The sequence below is a fragment of the Dermacentor variabilis genome, chromosome 3 (assembly GCF_050947875.1).
Source record: "Dermacentor variabilis isolate Ectoservices chromosome 3, ASM5094787v1, whole genome shotgun sequence".
Classification (NCBI taxonomy): Eukaryota; Metazoa; Arthropoda; class Arachnida; order Ixodida; family Ixodidae; genus Dermacentor; species Dermacentor variabilis.
In genome coordinates this window covers 232989290-233009649 of record NC_134570.1, presented here as the reverse complement: position 1 = coordinate 233009649, position 20360 = coordinate 232989290, and the positions used below count along the sequence as shown (strand labels likewise).

The 20360-nt window shown below is 45.4% G+C and overlaps 1 long non-coding RNA gene across 1 annotated transcript; it reads left to right on the top strand.

Moving 5' to 3' along the window:
• The first annotated feature begins 3868 nt into the window (after positions 1 to 3868).
• LOC142576722 (uncharacterized) lies at positions 3869 to 5503 on the top strand. The gene is made up of 2 exons (XR_012826941.1): positions 3869 to 4738; positions 4829 to 5503. It is a non-coding gene; the product is annotated as an uncharacterized LOC142576722 (long non-coding RNA).
• Positions 5504 to 20360: the final 14857 nt, after the last annotated feature.

The following is a 20360-nucleotide window of genomic DNA, read 5'->3' as shown; positions in this document are numbered from 1 at the left end:
ATGTTGGGGTTCAAATGCATGAATATATATATACAGTAGTAGCAGTAAACATATGTGCACAATACCTATCTGGGAAAAACATGTACCAGCAAATCTTAAATGTAGTTAGGATGGCATTTCATGTTAAAGCTGACTAAGTATGAAATACTTGCCCAATTTGCTGTAGTGTCGTGGCCATAAATGACTCCATCACCTTACGTGTGACTAACTTAATGTGTTTGATTGCATCCCTGTTGAGGGACAGTGTACTTTACTAGATGTGCAGATATACATGCATCAAAGGTGTAGTGGCACTTGGCAACTTCTGCACTGGTGGTTGGTGTGCTAGTATAGGGCACTGAACAGAACTCGTATACTTTGTAGAATGACACTTACAAACCACAAAAATTGCATGTCTGTGTGATGGTGAATGATGCACCAGGCACCACTTAAGCACCCTGCGTGGTCAAGGTAAGCTTAGGAAGCTGGAGGCTTCAATGAGCACAGTAGGATGTCGCGTGACCTGCTGAGGTATGCAGACTTTATGTGGCTGGAATGTTAAAGCAAGGGACAATCACATGCGTGCACTTACCGTTCCTAGCACCCCTCATAATGCATTATGGTCATCGTACTCTGCACATGGTGTATCAATGCTCACAGTCATTGAGTGATCCATGTTCATGCGTCTTTAGGCGTGTTACACCATGCTTAGTGTAACCCAGATATTTCCTGCAATTTACACTACCCTTTGTAGGATTCTCTGTGCTCTTGGGACAAATGAACAACACAGTAGTGAAAACAATCACAAGGGCATTTATTGCACCTTTCATAAATCAATGCCTGCTAGCCGCGTTGCTATCCACAAAACATGCCGATGGGCGCGCGACAAATCGCAAAAGTCCGACTCACCGCGACCGGATAGCGAGCGAATATGTTCGCCCCATGCTGGATCCCAACGCCTGGTCGTTTGCGTGTACGGTCACGCGAACGGTAGCATGTCCGAAGGAGGCCACGCGAGAGTCTCGCAGAAGCATGGACCGGCGCATGCGCGGAAGGTCCGCGCCACTCGCCGACCCTCAGCCGAAGAGGAAGAGCTTTCTCCTTTTCGCGCCCAAGTAACCCCGCCGTGAGGCGGCGTTAGTAGCACAACACTCGCGACATCTCTCGTACTGCGCTTCAACCGCACCGACCGCCGCGGGCCGCAGGCTACGCGGCGAGTGAGTGAGTGAAAACTTTATCAGCCCTAGATTCGCTGGTCTTCTGCGGTCTTCAGATGGATTCGTCCATCTTCTAGCACAACGGTCGGTTGCCCTTAGTCCAGGGCTCCGCTGGATGCTGCTGCCAGTTGTGCTCGCCGAATCAGACCTTCTTGGTCGACCTGGCGATCGCTGGAGAGCACTCCCTCCCATTGCTCCGCACTCGGGTTTGGTATAACGGGTACCACGTCTATCTTCTGGCATGCCCACGTTATATGTGATACAGCGTGGGTGTTTCGTGGCACCAGGGGCATTTGTCATTGTATTGTGTGGGATAAATTTTGCTGAGTACGTTTAGGTTCGGGTACGAGCCCGTTTGTAGCTGCCTCCACGCGACAGAGTCCTCTCTGCTAAGGGAGTTGTGCGGTGAAGGATACCGCTTTCTGCAGCCCTTGTAGTAATTTAGTATCGCCGAATAGTCTTGGGGTACAGGTTCGGTCTCCTCGAGGTCGCCTACGTTGGATGCTCGGTAATAAGTGTACCCTCGAGCTATCCTGTCCGCCTCTTGGTTCCCTGCTACTCCCGTGTGTCCCGGCGTCCATACTATCGTATGCCTAATTGGTTCTTTTGTTTGTCGTTGTGTTATGTGGTCTCCGGAGCGGAGTATGCGGAGCGCTCCGTGCCCTATTCTGCCGCATAGGTAGTTGCGGCACGCTGTTGCGAGTCTGTAAGGATTGTTATAAACCGTTTAGACCGATATCCCTCCGCTGCCGCTAGAGCGACGGCCGCTTCTTCAGCCTCGACTGTCGTACAGCCTTGTAGTGATGCGCTGGTGATCTCGCGTAGGTTCGAATCAATCACCGTTGCTACCGCGTTGCTGTTGCTCTGCCCCGCTGCTCTGGCGTATGTGGCTGCGTCCACATATATCGTCGTTTCTTGGGGTGCTAGGTGTCTTTTGTAGGTATTCAGCCCTCGCTTCTCTGCATGCTTTGTGTAGGTTGGGATCCATGTTCCGGGGTATGGGTGCTACTTTTAGTGTGTTGCGATACTCATCCGGAATTGTTTCGGTCGTCTGCATCTCTTGAAGTTGATCGGCGCAGCCTAGTTTCTTCAGGAGCTCCCTGCCAGATGGGGTCTGCTGTAGTCTGCGTTGTTGGGAGACTAGTTGCGCCTCTTTCAATTTGTCAGAAGTGTTGTGTAGTCCTAAGGCTGGGAGCTTTTCGGTTGAGGTGTTGTGGGGAAGGTGGAGTGCGGTTTTGTAGGCTTTGCGTAGAATCGCGTCCGCCTGTTGTACCTCACTCTTGATGGGATTGTAGTATGGGAGGCTGTATGCCACTCGGCTGATGACCAAGCTTCTGACCAGCTTGAGTGTGTCCTCCTCTCGTATGCCGTGGCGTCTGTGTGAGATGCGCATTATCATGCGGGCCACTTGTAGGGTGGATGCCTTGAGTAGGGCGAGGGTGTGGGTGCAGCGTTGGTTAGACTGTATCCACATCCCCAGGATTCTGATGAGCGTCTTTTCCGGTATCGGCTTCCCCTCGAGGTAGACGTTAAGCTTTAACTCGTTGCTGGTGGGGACTGTGCGGTTTTGCTTTCCTCTCCAAACTCTCAGGAGCTCGGACTTCTCAGTGGAGCAGGCTAGCCCTCTTGCTCTGACGTAGTCCTCTACGCAGGTGGCTGCCTCTTGTAACTTCTCTTCTTTCTGTCTGAGCGAGCCTGTGTTAACCCAGATGGTGATGTCGTCGGCATACATGGCATGGGGTATACCGTCGATTTCTTTGAACTGTTTTGCCAAGCCAATCATTGCTATGTTGAAAAGCGTGAGGGAGATGACCGACCCTTGAGGCGTCCCTTTGTTTGGAGTAAGGAACTTCTCTGATCGCGGAGCCCTCCGAGGCCAATCGTTGCCGTTCTGTTTGAAAGGAAGGCTTTGATGTAGCCGTAGACTCTCCTCCCGCAGTTCAGGTTGTTCATGCCCGTGAGGATAGCTTCGTGGCTTACATTGTCAAAAGCCCCCGTACCCAGCGCTCTCGCCTTTCTCCTTCATACGATCGCTATGGAAATCGGCAAAACTAAACGTTCATGGCAATTTACAGCACAACAGTAGCGTCGATTGCGGCGTTTCTTCGTGGCGCGCGAAGCTATCGCGGTTGCCGTCGTTTCCGCCATCAGTCTGAAAAGTGAGCCAGCAAGCGCTTTATGGCAGTTCGGCGGAACGTCCGACTAGCGTAGAAATTCGTAGCTCTCTGTCTGGGTGTTAAATGCGCAGAACACTCGCAATATGGTCCAAAATCTAGTTAAATTGTTGTTTCGCCGTCGCTAGCTGCATAGGCAACTTAGCAAGGGAGTCAGGCTTCGCACTACTCAATTACTGCCTCTTCGCACCGGCAGGTGGCGCTACGCGTCTTGCAAAACTCCAGAGTCTGACGTCCATAGCTCCCGTCTCCTGTAATCCGGCTTCGCTGCATGGCCTGGATGGGGCCCGCGGCGGTCGGTGTGATTGAAGCGCAGTACGAGAGATGTCGCGAGTGTTGCGCTACTAACGCCGCCTCACGGCGGGGTTACTTGGGCGCGAAAAGGAGAAAGCTCTTCGGCTGCAGGTCGGCGAGTGGCGCGGACCTTTCGCGCGTGCGCCGGTCCATGCTTCTGCGAGACTGTCTCGCGTGGCCTCCTTCGGACGCGCCACCGTTCGCGTGCCCGCACACGCGAACGACCAGGCGTTGGGGTCCAGTATGGGGCGAACATATTCGCTCGCTATCCGGTCGCGGTGAGTCGGACTTTCTCGATTTGTCGCGCGCCCATCGGTAGGGTGGCTAGAAGGGGAGGTGTGAATACCGGTGGCGCTTTCCTTCGGGCGCGCGTGACCCCCTTGCGCACCGATGCCACCAGGAAGAATGTGGCGCTGCCGCTCGCGGCGGGGGACTCGTAGCCGTGCTGGCCTGCGCCTCCGCTGTCAGTTGGTCTCGGCGCCCCTTTTGGAGTGTTCCTCGCGACAATCCGTAATTCGAGGGCGAGATGCAGTCGGCAGCGAAAAAGAAGACTGAGCTTTGTGCCCGGATGTGATACTGGGTGCAAGAAAACCACAGGAAAGGTATCTCTTCCGTGCCCCTGCCTGCAAACGCAAGCGTGTTACACTGAATGAACGAGTGAGTTTCTTTTCAGGGGCATTTACCAGCTTATAGGACGTCGAGGTTCCCTGCAGAAGTCATGAGGTTATTTTAACATAGTTTTTCTCTCAAAACGGTGCATGATTGTTCTCTCTGGTATTTCAGACGGGGCACCAAGAAAGAGGCCACCCTTGATGAAACTCTTCCGTTCCTTGATGAACGGGAGGCTCACTCCAATGGGCTCGGCTTTCTTAGTAACAGTACTTCTAAGGGGCTGACGATGACCATCCATTCAACAAAACACCTCCTAAAGTACCTTACCGACAATGCTGACATCATGTAGATGATGACTTCGAAACTGATCCAAGACCGCCTGGAGCAATGTTTTGGCGTTGTGAGACAAGCGAGCGGGGCAAACAATCATCCTACCCCACCTCAATTCATTCTAGTCATAAGGTATGTATACGTGCAAGCTTGGTAAATAGTACCAATGTTTTGCAGAAGTTCGGCATGCTTAAGTAACTAATGTTGCTTGTGCACATCCAGGTGTCTTAGCTTCCAGAGCCTCACAAGGAGCCCCAAGGACGGCGATGTGTCTTCGGATGTCCTGGAGTTATCTGTTGAAGAGGTGCTGGCTGAACAAGAAAGCCACAGTGAAGACAGCGTGAAGGCTGTGCCAACAGATGCCGTGCAAGTGGCTGTGGACCACCAAAGTTATGTAGAGCACCGCAGCGACGCACGGCTTAAAGTTTATTACATTGCAGGTTATGTGGCGAGAAGGCGTGTTTTGCCCACACATTGTGAAGACTGCAAAGCAGCATGTCTTAGTGATAAAGGCAATATCCCCAGAGAACTTCCATCAGAGGCATCCAAAGAGCGGGACCTTGGGGGCATTTTATATCCCCCAGAATCGTCCTATAAGCTGGTTAATGCCCCTGAAAAGAAACTCACTCGTTCATTCAGTGTAACACGCTTGCATAGCCAAAGCTGTGGCCGAAATATTGCAGTCAATTCGTGATATGCCAAAAATTGTTTGCCTGGACCATTGTGCTACCCTGACAGCCTCAGTTACACGTTTTTATTGCCTCACAAGCATTCACTTTTTGCTTAAAGGTGTCAATCAGCAGGGCAGTGAGAAGAAATGGAAAACACTGAAACCTTGTGTGTTGTAAAGTTTTCACTATTTTTTTCCTCACTTGTAAATAAACGATTTCATGACCAGATCTGTTGCTTCACTGTCTGCAGTCATGGGAAATTGCTTATATGAGCGTCAAAATAACATGCTACAGGTGTGCAAGTGCAGACAGAAAGTGGCTTGTAAATACGTCGAGACGAATTATCAGGTAATGTCTTAATCTGGAGACATTACCTGATACGCATAGGGTGATTGACTACTGTGCGTGACTACGTCATAGGGTGATTGCATAGGGTGAATGAGTACTATGCGTGCGTCACGCATAAGGTGATTGACTGCGCTGATCTAGAGGACGACGGTCGCATTTTCAGGGAGGCGAAATGCAAGGCGCCCGTGTGCCGTATGATGCGAGTGCGCGTTAAAGAACCCGAAGTGGTCGAAATTATTTCGAAGCCCCCCACTAGCCCTTAATTCACGAAATGTGCACAGACAAAACGCGTTTGAATCTCGATACAGTGCGAACTGGGCCCGTAAAATTTCACAGGAGTAAGGATGCGGTCTGACGTAAGATCGTTTTCATGATAAATATTTATTCTTTGACGCTCGCAGAAAGCCCGGGATATCTGAAACGGGCTCACTTTCACTTCGGTTCTAGAGATGCAGCCGACGCGAGGCTGGCGAGGCGCTCATTTCGTCTGGCTGCTTCCCCCGCCTCGGTCAAGAGCGCCGCCCCGCGGCATCGGTGCGCTGTGGGGTCACGTTTTCGCCGCCGGTATTCACACCTCCCCTTCTAGCCACCCTACCATCGGCATGTTTTGTGGATAGCAATTCGGCTAGCAGGCATTGATCTAGGAAAGCTGCAATAAATGCCCTTGTGATTGTTTGCACTACACTGTGTTGTTCCTTTGTCCCAAGAGCACGGAGGAGAATCCCACACCATAAAACTATGTGCCTTACTTCATTTAGTAGTCAAGTACTTTGCTATTTCTATCAATGCTTTGCCTTTCAGGCAAACCTGCGGCATGTTTTACTAACTTGGGCTTGCACGTTGTCCTGGATGGTGTTCTTTCTCACATTGTTTTCCAGAACATATGAACGAGGTTCTGCTTATCATCAACCACGGAGGAAGGAAACTAAGGAGAGGCCCTACCCCCTCCGCGCGCTAGGAGAAAAGTGTGGCGGAAATGACGTAGTAGGTTCTCATTTTTTGCTGCTTTTTAATTTTTTTTGCTGTATGGTCACGCCTTTTGGGCCACAATGGCGGCGTTGTTGTGATTTTGCGCGCTCACACGTGTTGCTCTGGTAGGTTTCGTGCCGTGGCAAAGGCGCTGTGTGGGTGGGTTTGCGTTAGTCGCCGTGTCTTGTTGCGCTGTGTTACCTGCACCGTGCTCTGCCGGATGTTGCGCGAGCGTGCGCGCTCCGCGCGCGAAACCACGCGCAGCGCGGCGTGGTTTCGCGAAAGATGCAAACAAGAGAGGAGGGTGGCCCAAAAGGCGGAGCATCGCCATGAGCAACGCCAACTTCCGGCTTCACTTTTGCTTCACAAAGAGTGACGTCAGGGCCTCTCCTTAGTTTCCTTCCTCCGTGTCATCAACAGTTCGCAGGAGTGGAAAAGGGGGGGGGGGGGAGTAAGCGTTATAGTGCCCTGGTCGTTCGAACGCCCGAAAGCGTTAGCTTCACCCAAATAGACGCTGAATAATAGTTTGGCTTGGCTCCGTATATTATTTTTAAATAGGTGGCGCTAAAGCGATGAACGCGACGATCGAGCCCTGAATCGGTGCTTCCGTTCTGCCCGTGCGGTCTTCGCCTGTGTCCGTGGCTGTGGAGAAGTGATTGTAGCTGTTTGATGTCGTTAAATGTGAGAGCTTGTGGCGAAGTGATTGAGTATGGCCGTAGTAGTTCTGCCCCTGTAGTTTTTTGCGGACTTCACCTGTGCCTGTGACTGATCGTATTGCCCAATAGCTTTGTGGAAAGCGACGTGGTTTGTGTGGATGTCATCGCAGCGTTTGCCAGCTCCTGGGTGGCCCGTGTGCCAGTTATTGATGGCGTTGCCCAGTAACTTTGTGGAAGTTGATGTACCTTGTGTGGATTTCGTTGCCGCTTATGACTGCCTTAATTATAGGTGGTGACGCTGCCTTTTGAAGCGCGTCCCAGCGCGAGAAACTTCACCGATTTTTTGTAAACAACGTAGACGTCTCGAAATGTTAGCTAGAAATCAACCAGCAGCAAGCCAAGTCTTTATTTTGTGGTTTTTCGAGCTTATGCTCATGTGAGCAGCAGAAGGACAAAAGGTCCGTTACATAATGTCAGTTCCATAAAATCAGCTTTGCCGCAATACAGTGATGTTATGCGGTGAAGCACACGTAAAGTATTGCGGTAAAGTGTATGAAAAAGTAGGCAGGGACCACTGCGTTACTGGGGCGATTTTCTTGTATTATGGTCATGGCCGTGCGCGAACAAGGAAGAATCACGGTCGAAGCGCATGGCACAAACCTTGCCAATGCTTCAATTGGAAAAAGAAAGAAAACAAATTGGAGTGGGTGATGCCAAAAACAAAGCCTTGACTTTTGTATTATCAAAGCAGTTCCGAGAATAGTCAATCATATTCCAAGCTCCTGCATTATTTATGATTGTTTAAAGTATATTCATATATTGTGCACCAGCCTTAGCACCAATTCTAATGTACTTTAATGATGTAAGTTTAATAACACGTGGCAAATATATAATTTGTGCTGTATGGTATTGTGCTGTTTGTAAGCTGCTGCTTTCATGTGGTAATGTGTACATTGGCTGGAAGACTTGATGCATCCTCCTTATAGAACTCATTGAAAGGTGAACCACCTGTCAAGCCATCATTGTTCTTGCTGTTGTACACCAGATTTCACAAACATGGGGATAGTTATGATACAGAAAGAGTAGCTGAGGTTTAATATATCCAGATGCATGCACAGGAGTGTGGGTTTCGACCATCTATCTCTCTAACTCAGGTTGAATGTGCTTACATGAGTAACATGTAACACTTGTTGGGTGTCTGGTTTCTTTTATTGTTAGCTTAGTTTGTGTTTTTTCTCCCATTTGTAGGTTTTAGTGTGTGTTGCTGTGTATGTATATAATTGCTTCCAGAGTGGCTTCTTGTTGCTAATAAATTTAGAGAAAACAGCGTTCTTCATTTTGTGCATCAGACAGCAAGTGAGCATGTTTCAAAGGATGTTGGATTTTGTTGCCATAAGCAACAAAAAGGCATAAGCATATAGACTGCTTGCTGGAGGTACTCTTTATAGCATTAAGGATATTATCATGCTGATAACTCTGTGCACAATAATTAGAAAGATCACATCATATCTGACATGTCTTCTTGCCACCATGAAATCTTGTCAGATGCATAACACGGGACATACACCACAGATCTTGGCCAGCCATTCTCATTTGCGATCTCGACCTCCTACCACTGAGCAGACTGGTCCAAGAGACCAACCATGCAACTTTTATCTGATTAAATGTAGTGTATGTTGCACAAACTTAGATGTCAGGTGTTATTGTTGACACAGATACATATCTGTGGGCCTCATAAACTAATGTCAAAAAAGATAGAGAATAATACCCATGAAATGCACTCTTGGTAGGATGGCAGGACCATTCTCTTGCGGAGCTAAATAACAACCATGCAGCAGTATCATGATATCAAGTTGAACAATAATTTACTTCCTTCGTAGAACATTGCACTGATAGTCTTGAAATACAATACCCATTGCTAACAGAAGGCCTTCCAAATTATGCATGACAGGAGGGCATATTTTAGGAAGCAAGAATGAAAACGGAGCCGGTTAACTATGAAAGTTGTGAATGCAACTCTGCAGAAGTTAGAAAAATGAACCAAACGGAATAGTTTAAAAGTAAGTGGTTTAGAGACAAAAGGCCGTTTTATTCCATGCCAGAAAAGCAAGCAGAGGTTGAAATGCTTTCCACATACATACCTTCAAGGTGCATGTACAGGGTCTGTCCTGAGAGTAATGTCAGTAAGGCGATTAAAAATCATTTATTGAATTTGTTGTTACAAAAAGTTTTAAAATCTTCAAAATACTCTCCTTTTGCGTCAATACATCGGCTCCAGCGAGACTTCCACCTCTTGAATGCGTTGTGGTAGTCCTCCTCCGGATTGGCCTTTAATGCTGTGGTGCTAGCTGCTCTAATCACGTCCGCTGTCCCAAAATGATTGCCTTTCAGGGGTGTTTTGAGGCATGGAAACAGAAAAAAGTCGGGTGGGAGCCAAGCCCGGGCTGTACGAGGGCTGGGGGATCGTTGGCCCCACCGCATTAACCAGGTAGTCGGTGACGATGAAGGCACTGTGGGCCAGCACATTATTGTGGTGCAACTTCCAGTTGTGTGCAATGTCCGGCCGGATATGTTGAACCCTGCGTTTCAGTCTTTCGAGGACATCCACATAATATTTGGAGTTCACAGTGGTTCCAGGTTCTTCAAACTCATGATGAACCAGTCCGTGGATGTCAAAAAAAAAGCAATGAGCATGATCCTGATCTTTGATTTGCTCATCCTGGCTTTCTTCTGGGGAGGGGACGAGTGTGTGTTACTCAGATGATTGCCTTTTGGTCTCCAGGTCATATTCAAATACCCAAGTCTCGTCTTCTGTAATGACGTTGTCCAAAAATTTTCGCTCACATTTGCACATGTTGAGATTTTCTTGGCATGTTTCAACGCGATGTGACTTTTAGTTGTCAGTGAGAACTTTTAGTTGTTGATATGCTTGCGGCATGGGAATAAGCAGCTACAATAAAATGTACAGGTTGGTTTTGTATGGCTTCAACTAAATATGAGAGTTGTGTTTTTTGTCGGTGTATCCCGGATTGATGAAGCATACTCCAGTTTTGATCTTGCAAGCACATTATATAGTATAAGTTTAAGGGAAGCAGGAGTCCAAGAAAACTTGCAGCAAAAAAAGCCATGTGTTCAGTTATTAGCATTAGTCAAAAAGTTGATATGCATTTACACTGAAAGATCACTAGCAAAAAATCTGATAGGGCAACCTAATAAAAATTATATCAGTTTTTTTCTATTGCATTATGAAACGATACAACTGATACACTGATAAAATTACTTTTAGTTCTATTCTGGACGTATCTGTGCTATTCTGCTTGTACAAGTCTACTAGTGTATTCTTTTTATTAGTGTAATAGTGTATTCATATTAGTTTGCCAGATCTATAGTCTATCAGTATCTATGTGTGTTGTATAGGTGTAATGTGCTTCAAGGAGAAGCAAGCTTCCTCTTTTGCCCAAAAAATGAGTCAGAAATAATGCATTTATATTATCAGAAAAGACAATACATATAAATCAAATATGAAGCCCAGGATTCAGAAAGGAAAGATTGTTGGAACAAATATACACCATACAACAGCTTAAAAAGAATAAAAATGTGATCACATTTAAAAGAGAAAAGATGTTTGGATTGGTTCACAACAAAGTTTAGCCTCTTTAAACAGGAGGTTATTGGCAATCAAGCCACCGAATTGGTTCACACGTACACCACAAAGATTATTAGACTTCACAATCTGGAAAGCTAGTGAATGGAAGTGGTGGGTTCTTCATTATTCATTACCATGCCTTCATGGCTTTTTGCCAGATAAGTATGTCAGACATTCCAGTTTGCTTACGGAGGGTGTCTATATACTTCTACTAGATACCGTCACTTCAGATGACCATAATGAGATCATCTGATCTTCTCTCGGAGTTTGTTGTGAGAGCACAGTCTTTGTTTGGATTGGGTGCAATGACATACAATGTACACCAAATCCTGCATCTTCCTAAAAGTGCGGCTAAACTAGGACCTCATTGGTCACATTCTTCATTTGTATTTCAAGGCAGAAATGAACTTCTTGTGAAATTGGTCAGCGGAGCTAATGATGTTCCTTTACAAATATTGGAATGTTATGTACTTGCTCGAAAGTTCCAGGCAGCTAAAGCTAGTTTAAATCTTTCACCAGAAGCAGTGAGTTTTTTTGGTGTACAGGAGAGGAGAGCTGGTCAGCAGACAGTTTTGTTAGGCACTGGAAAGCTGTGCCTGAACTTGGATGAAAGTAAAAAACAGGCTGTAGTCCACAACCGTGGCTGTGACTCAACAAGTGTCACTGAATATTAGCGAATGGTCATCAACCAACAAACATTCCACTCTCTCCAGTACACTTGAATTATAAAGACTAAAAACAGTGCATTTGTCAGCTTCTCAGGTGCGTTTTCTCTCATTTGTAGAATTCTTACTGAAGCGAATTCTTGTATAATTCTGAAATGCAAGAAACTATTTCCTGTTGAAATTCCCCATGCAAAGCACCTTTCAGTCTGCATCAGAAGAGAGGAGCCACTAGTTTACGTAACACCCAGCGAAGTTATGCGCCTTTATGTGTTTGTAGAAATAGACAACAATATTTTTGAATGGACAATACGAAACCTTTATGAAAGAGACTAATTCCCATGCTCAAGACATGGCAACGATGAACAGTATGTCTTCAGCCATGGCATATGAATGTCTGGTAATAACAGGTTATAGCTTTAAAAAAAACAGTTGGTAACAGTGCACCACACTTTATGGCATTCTGTAATAATCAGCTTTTCGATGTTTGAATATATTAACCAAGCCAGAGCCATCAAAATTCTAGAGTGTTTACTTTTTCTTGCGTTAGCTTCTTGTTTTCCTAATGAACCAGCTAGCCCAATTTGCCACTCTTCATTATTGTACTCTTGTTGATTATGTGCTTGGGGAATTGCATAGTCTGCATGTTGGCAGTAGTAATGCAGCTGCTGATGAACAGCTGCAGTAGCCAAAAAATGACAATATTTCACAGGACTTATGCACAGTTTCGGGTTGGTGTCCTTACATGTAGCGAAGGGCCCTACTTAACCACGTGACTGCCTTGAGTGGGTGATCACAGTGAACAAACAGTGCTTCACTAGCAGATGGTGAAGAGGTAAAGCTTCTCAGTCTGTATGCAGAGGCATGGAAAGCAGCTGAATGTTAAGTGAGCAGTTATGCTACTTGATACAACAGCATCCTTTTCACACCATGCATCTGTCCTCCTCACTTTATTTACTCCTTTGACTCAATGTAGCTGGTGCAAGTTTATCCGTTAACTGTGGCAGCATGACTAAGACACTATCTTTTTTCTGAATGAAACAAGCAAACTCTGAAATTTTATTTTAACAGTGTATTACGGTTTGAATCAAAGGCTCCAAACACTATATATGATCGAGCCTGATCTGATAGTCTTCTTTGCTTTCGCATGCTGAAGGCTATAGACACAGGTTAAACTACTTTTACACATTTCGACGTGCGGTAGTTGAACTAGCACCCAGTGAAGAATTGTGTCTTCTGATTTTGCAATATGTGCACTGATGTTTAGCTGTTTTTGTTCATGATTATGTGGTTTTAAAAATGGTAAATCCATGTTCTTACTTGAATAAGTTCTCAGATCTGTACTCACTTTTGCTTAAATAATATTGCTGTATTGTCATGTTCTGATATATTGCTGTAGATCTTGTACCAATAGCGATGCTTGTCCTGTTTCCTTGCTTCCTGTCAGTGTGCCATGCCAGTTTGTTCTTTTTGCACAAGCTCACTTGTGTTCTGTCACATATCACAACACTTTTAGGATAAATGCAAAAATGCATAGTCTAGAGAAAATAGCTTCATATGAAGTTTTAATATTATAAAAGCATATGCCAATTAGACCTGGTGTTCTATACAGCGCCTGTGAGCACAAATGGGCATGGTGAAGTTGGTACTTCAGTCTGTGTTCTTCCTCTTATGTGTTTGTTTAAATGTGGCTAAAGTTGCTTGCTTATTCTTTAGATAGTGGAGTGTAAAATAAACCCTAGTCATGTTTGTAGTCATGTTGCTTGTGTCTTGTCCTTGTTCCTTTGTGGATGGATGCATTAGCGTTGTTATAATTTTCAAATCAAGTATGCACAAACTAGCCCAGAAAGTAGCTTTAATGAAATCACATTGGTAGTGTCTAATTTATGGCATTCACAAACTCAGCCGGACATGTTAGAGCTACAGTTAGTATCCACAGTCTTGAAAGCGCTTTGTTTTGCTTTTGTAAATAAACTTTATTAGAACAGTAGGAACATACCTATGAAGAAAGGAGTCAGCTAGACAAGTAGACACAATCTCCGCAGTGCTATTCACTGCGTGCTTGGAAGAAGTATTCAAGCTATTAAACTGGGAAGGTTTAGGAGTAGGGATCGACGGCGAACACCTCAGCAACATTCGGTTTGCCGATTACATTGTTCTATTCAGGAACACTGCGGACAAGTTACAACAAATTATTGAGGACCTTAACAGGGAGAGTGTAAGAGTGGGGCTGAAGATTAATATGCAAAAGACAAAGATAATGATAAATAACCGGGCAAAGGAACAAGAGTTCAAGATCGCTAGTCAGCCTCTAGAGTCTGTGAAGGTGTACGTCTACCCAGGTCAACTAATCACAGGAAACCCTGACCATGAGAAGGAAATTCACAGATGAATAAAAATGGGCTGGATCGCATACGGCAGACATTGTGAGCTCCTGACTGGGGGCTTACCATTATCATTGAAAAGGAAAGTATACAATCAGTGCATTTTATGGGTGCTGACATATGGCGCAGAGATTTGGAGACTGACAAAGAATCTTGAGAACAAGTTAAGAGCCGTGCAAAGAGGGATGGAACGAAGAATGCTAAGTATAACTTTAAGACACAGAAAGAGAGCAGTTTGGACAAGAGAGCAAACAGGTATAGATGATATTCTAATAGACATTAAGAGAAAAAAATGGCGCTGGGCAGGTCATGTAATGCGCAGATTAGATAACCGTTGGACCATTAGGGTGACAGAATGGGTACCAAGAGAAGGGAAGTGCAGTAGAGGATGGCAGAAGACTAGGTGGTGCGCCAAAATTAGGAAATTTGCGGGTGCTAGTTGGAATCGGTTGGCGCAGGACAGGGGTAATTAGAGATTGCAGGGAGAGGCTTTCGTCCTGCAGTGGACATAAATATAATGATGATGATGATGATGACAGTAATTCTGTTTTGGATATGCATTAAATGTTGCACATCCGTCTCGCAAAATTTGTAAATGTAATTTTGTATTAAAAGAGCTGGAGCACACCTGCTACAAAGATGGACTGATACTTTTCTCATACAACTTCCCCCATGTAGTTTCAAAGGCTAAGTAACGCTGCTGTGCTTTGAAAACGTATGCTTTAATTTGTGTTTAAACATGTTTAGGATAATATATCTGCATACAAGCTGTAAAAAGTTTTGATAATTGCACAGTTTACACACTTCATATTTATTTGATTCTCCAATATCCCTACTGTGTTTGTTAATCTGTTCACGTCGCAGGCAATGCATTCAGGGTTGTATATTCAGTTCATTTTAAAAACGTCTCTTCAGGCATGTGGGCACTGGCATGTGTGCTATTTCTAACATGCTTTATCAGTGCCTCAATCAGATTTCTGTATGTCATATGATGATCTCTATCTGGGTTTAAAAGACTGATACGTACATCATGCTATTTGGGCTTGTAGGCAGCACAGTGAGATCTATCTGCTGCCTGCCAGTCTGGTAAAGAGTTCTATGGGTCAGGTAGGAATATATATCACTCTTAGAAGGACCCGTACAACCTATACATATTCCTAAGAGACTATAGAAATTTCTATAAGTTTTTTTTGCTAGGGTACTGATGTTAGGTTTTTAACTAGTGATGGCACTCCGGAGAGACATTAGTGGAGACATTGCCCCACTGGGCACGTGCAGCAGCTAAGCCCAGTGGGGGGGGGCATATAGACTTTGCGTTCGCTTGCGAGAGCAAGGATGACGTGGCATTGCGGCGGTGCCCTCTCCCCTCACGCAACACCTGGCGCGCTAGAGCGACGGCAGATGTACCCTTTCACCCGCTCTGCTCCGTAGAGGCACGCTCGCAATGTGGTCGCAACCAATGGGATTTGAGGTTCCATTTCGCTGAGACGACAGACGCTGCCTTTTTTACTCAGTGGGCCATTTGTTTAGTCTGTTTGAACAGAAACGGACCTGCCAGAGTTTGGTTGTTTCACAACAAAACACACAGTCATCAACAGAAAGTTTAGTTTTCTACGTTAAGTTCTTTGCGAGATCTAAAATGAGAAAAATCAAGGGCCTAAACACTCAGCATTGTGGCATGCCAGAAGTGACAAAAGACAGATTTGTGAATTGGAGTTGTTAACATAAAAATTGTGTTTAGTCATGAAGAAAGCATTCAGTGAATTTTAGTAATTGCATGTGGATCAATATTAAGTTAGCTTACTCAGGAGAAGGAGGCAGTGGCACAAAGTAGCAGAATTTAAAACGCTAAAAGCATCCATTCAACACAAGAACTAAGTTCAATGGAGGAGATCAAGTTAGTGAACATGACAATATAGTTGTGTTTTTCATGAGAGACAAGGTCTTATGGAAACCATGTTGACATTTGTTGTAGAAGTTTTGTGACACAATTTAGGATTATTATGGAGATTGAAATAAATGATGTTACAGGGAGGCTTGGCAATTGAGGCCAGCAATTGTTCCGCCCAAGTGTCTCTCATAATATTACTGCGGTAGATCACCACGTGCATACTGTTCTAGAAGCTGAAAAGGTAATGCTAATCTGTGTAATGGATCTGTCGAATGCCGACAACAGTATGATGCTGATGCGGTGACAACGATGGCATGATCGACGATGGGATGACAATTATAGAGTCATCACGATTGAGGCATAACGACTTTGGGATGATGAGTGCATGCATGGCAACGACTGCGTATTTACTACACAGCGTGAAGGCGGCAGCATCCGACGGCGTGATATTACGACTAATTTGAAATGACAATGCAATGATCACGACAGATTGAAGACTGTGAATGGTGAACAATGATGCGTCCACTTGGCAACTAAAGAAAAACATATGAGGACAGCTAAGCATGTCTTATCTGAGTTGTGATTGCGAAAGCATTAATGCCCAATTGAACGCCGCTGAGCAGTCCTTCGAGTTTTACGCTGCAAGTGATGCACCCTAGAGCTACATTGGGCCTGAGCTAGCAAGCAGCAGCAGCCTGCGGTGCCAACACCGCATGCCACCGACGTGCTGCATGACCAGAGACCAGGAAACAGCAGTGGCCACCAAGGCCGGCAGGCACGCGCAGCAGTTAAGCCCAGTCGAGGGGGGAGATACGGACCAGGCAGCGGCTTGCGAGAGCAAGGACGACGTGGCGTCGCGGCGACACCCTCTCCCCTCACGCAACACCTGGTGCACTATAGCGACAGCAGGTGCACCCTTTCACCCGCTCTGTTTCGTCGAGGTGCGCTCGTGACATGGTCGCTGCCAATGGGATATGAGGTGCTGTCTCGCTGAGACGACAGACGCCGGCTTTTTTGCTCAATGGGCCATTTGACGCTTTCGCATAAATAATCGCTACAGAATAATGACGACGTGGTTATGTTGAGCTCGTGTTCACGCTTCAGCTACACGGACCACCCTACCTGTGTACTTTTGGTACTGGGGCCAATTCTGTACCATGCAATACACTCAGCCATGGAGCACCCGCAACGATCACACGATAGGAAAAACGCTGTGCTTTAAACATGCACCCATAGAGTGCCCCAATATTGCAACCAGCCGATCCGTGCATAGTGAAGCGTCCGCATGGCTGCGTTTGCCACGTGGCCGTGCTATGCGAGTGTGTGGCTGATATATCAATTGAGTAATCGAAAGACTGGTTCCGAATGTATTTATTAACCAATTTGAGTCCACGGCACTTTTATGTGCTGCTTTGAATAACTGTGTGTGGTACCGTGGTTCCCGCAGCCGCCCAATGCATGTGGCGCGTACTTTAGCAGCAGCGCTCGGCGTGTTTCGACTAAAGCAATTTCATTTCAATTCTGCTCGCCACTCATGGTGGCTGTAGCTGCTTATAGTTATACAGTACTTTGGTTATAAAGTACAGTAAGTCTAGTTAATAAATTTTATTGGGATGTGAGGTTTTATTTTGTTAAATCGAGAACTTCATCAGATTGAGACCACTTGATTAGATCACGCAACATGCCATAAAATTGATACAAGAGCCAAAGATGTCGTTTTTGCCTACGTTCACACTTATTGTAGCAGTTGAGCATGTACTCTGCCTTAACAGAAGAAACGATTAAACATTCTTAAAAGCTATATGTCAGTGATACTAAAATCACCAGAACTCAATTAGACCTACTATACCCACATTTTTCTTTTTAATTATGGCAAATCAGGCAAGATATTAGTTGATTCTAGGTTTTCAGTGCTCATGAATGTGACAGTGAAAGTATTGAATGTCATGTAGCGTAATGCAACGAAAACAAGGACACAAGAAAAAGCAAAACACAGACATAATTAGGCGCTTGTGTCTGTATTTCATTTCTTCTTGTGTTCTTGTTTTTGCTTCGCTGCACTACATGCTGTTCCATGATGATCAACGAACAAGCCCACATTGCCGGCCCCGTGTAGAGAACAGGGAATTTCGTTATACACTTAAACTTTGATATAACAAAGTAGGTAAAATCGGCAATTCGCTTCGTTATATAGAAATTTCCTTGTATTGAAATTCGATCTGTTATGCAAATGAGTACGGTCGCCGATCGATTTTCGTTGCATGGAAAGGGGCCATGCAATTTTCCGGATTATTGGGCAATAAAAAAAAAAGCAAGTTTGAATGAGAAAACATTTTATTTTGACGAATATAGGAGTCAGCGATGAATGATACGGTTTCAAATATATGCCACGTTGATATCTTCACGTCAGCGGTACGTACGAATTAAGTGACGCCATATGCTTTCGCGTGCACTCCGCCCCCAAAGCGTCGCCCGGTCGCACTGTGACGACGCTATCATGAAAAGCGCCGGCAGCTGGGAGCGAATGCTTCGTCTGCTTCTCGTTCCAACGGGTCATCAAAACTCGAGATTGCGCAACCTTCAATACTAAACGTGCGGGAAAACAGCTTACATGATGCCACGCCGTCTTGGCATGCCCGCTCTTTCCACACGCAGCAGATTACCTCTAGAGCAGGGTGCGCGGCTGCATATGCGCTCAGCCGGGTTTACAGCCACGCGCAGTCATGGCCGAGACGCGCGCCAACTTACCCCCCCCCCACTCCGCCCCCTCGCGCGCGCTTGACCGCGTTACCGCGAGCTCGCTTTCCTTCCCCACTTTGCCATTGCTCGCGTGGGAAGGCCGCACTTACGAAGCCACCATCTTTCTTGTCTCACCCTCGCACTCTTTCACTCGCACCTAAAGCACAAGTGCGCGGGGCGCGATAGGTTCTGATCGCACTTGGACTTCATTTATACGGAACATGATGCGGCTCCAAGCTGTTGTTCTTATCGCGCTGCACGCAGTTTGAGAGGTGCGTTTGCAAGCAGCCGCTTGTAATTCAATCATTTGACTATCTGCGTCCGCGGAAGTTACCATTGATTGTCTTGGCACTCCTCTGCGGCAGGAGCGAAATTTCGTTATATTGAAATTGCACACAAACACACTTCTTTATATTGAGGCTCTAAATGCATGGTATTCTATGGAGAAGAGGTTATAAAAAGTTAAATACTTCGCTATATCGAGAATTTCGTTATACTGAGGCTTAACTGTATGGAGATTTGAATTTATATACCTTGTTGTGCAGCTCCTTGGGTCATGGTTTCTATGACTATATATGACTCATATGACTCTGTATCTGTTGCGTAGAAAATCTCTCTCGCCCCGTTTCCCTACCGTTCTCCTTTTGGAGGAGGCCCCCTCTTGATGCTATCCTTGTTCCACTCTTGGCCCACATCATTTCATAATCAAGGTATGTAAGGCCACAGTTCCTTATGCGATGCAGCTCTGACATCATGCGTACCATACAGAATTGTACGTGAGCCTGAGCCCATGCATAACCATTCTTCTGATCAAATGTTAATTTTTAGACTGACATCCTTTCCTCTTGCATGACAGTTATCTCTGCTGTATTGTTGCTGCTCTCTCATGTATGTATACCAATCAGTTATCTTATTCAATTTCTTCTTGAACATTGAGTCCAATCTTTGCCAACTTAAGTGTGTGTTGAATGTTAATTTTTAAGACCTGTCTTCACAATCTGCCTCCACCTCATCCATTTTAGCATCTTCAATTCAGTCACTTCTTCATCCTGACTTCTAGGTGACTTTATTAAAATTGTTTAAGTTCCATACAGTATTGCTGGTCATGTATTGTCTTATAAGTTTATTAGACAGTGAAAATCTTTAACTTGACTGGAACCTGTGCAACATAAATATCATAATGCATCTCTTCAATTTTTCCAAACTATGTCAATTCTGCCGATTCTGTGGGCTGTCCAAATTTTCCATGTTGGTGTTTTCAGTTATCATTGAACCAAGGTATCTGTCTTCTCTATGGTTTACCCTCAAGGCTTCCCTTTCATCTACTCTGAGAAATTGGCATGTGGCTACCAGATGTGGGCAGCTTGCCTCACAACACATGCACATGCTCAGCTACTTTTGCCAACCTTTGTGCTAGACGTCAATCAGCATGAGCGAAGCAGCGAGAATGGGGAATTATGAAATTAAGGCAGAGGTTCGAGCATTAAGGGAAGTCATACTTATGAGGTGAGTACATGTGAAGAAAAGCATTCAGAAAAGTTGAGAATTTGAAGTTTCCTGTTTATTGGTCTATTAAACTCTCCCTAGCTATTTCAGTTATTTCATCATGTGTTGCAATATTTAGTTGCAATATGTTCTTCTTAAGGGCTGCCACACTTACTACTAGAAGTTTGAGAACTTATATTTCTTATTCACTTGGTTCATTCATACCTACAAGCAGCAGTCTTTTCACTTTACATCAGCTATTGAATGTAATGCCCAGATATGTTCTCAGACTACTTCAGTGGG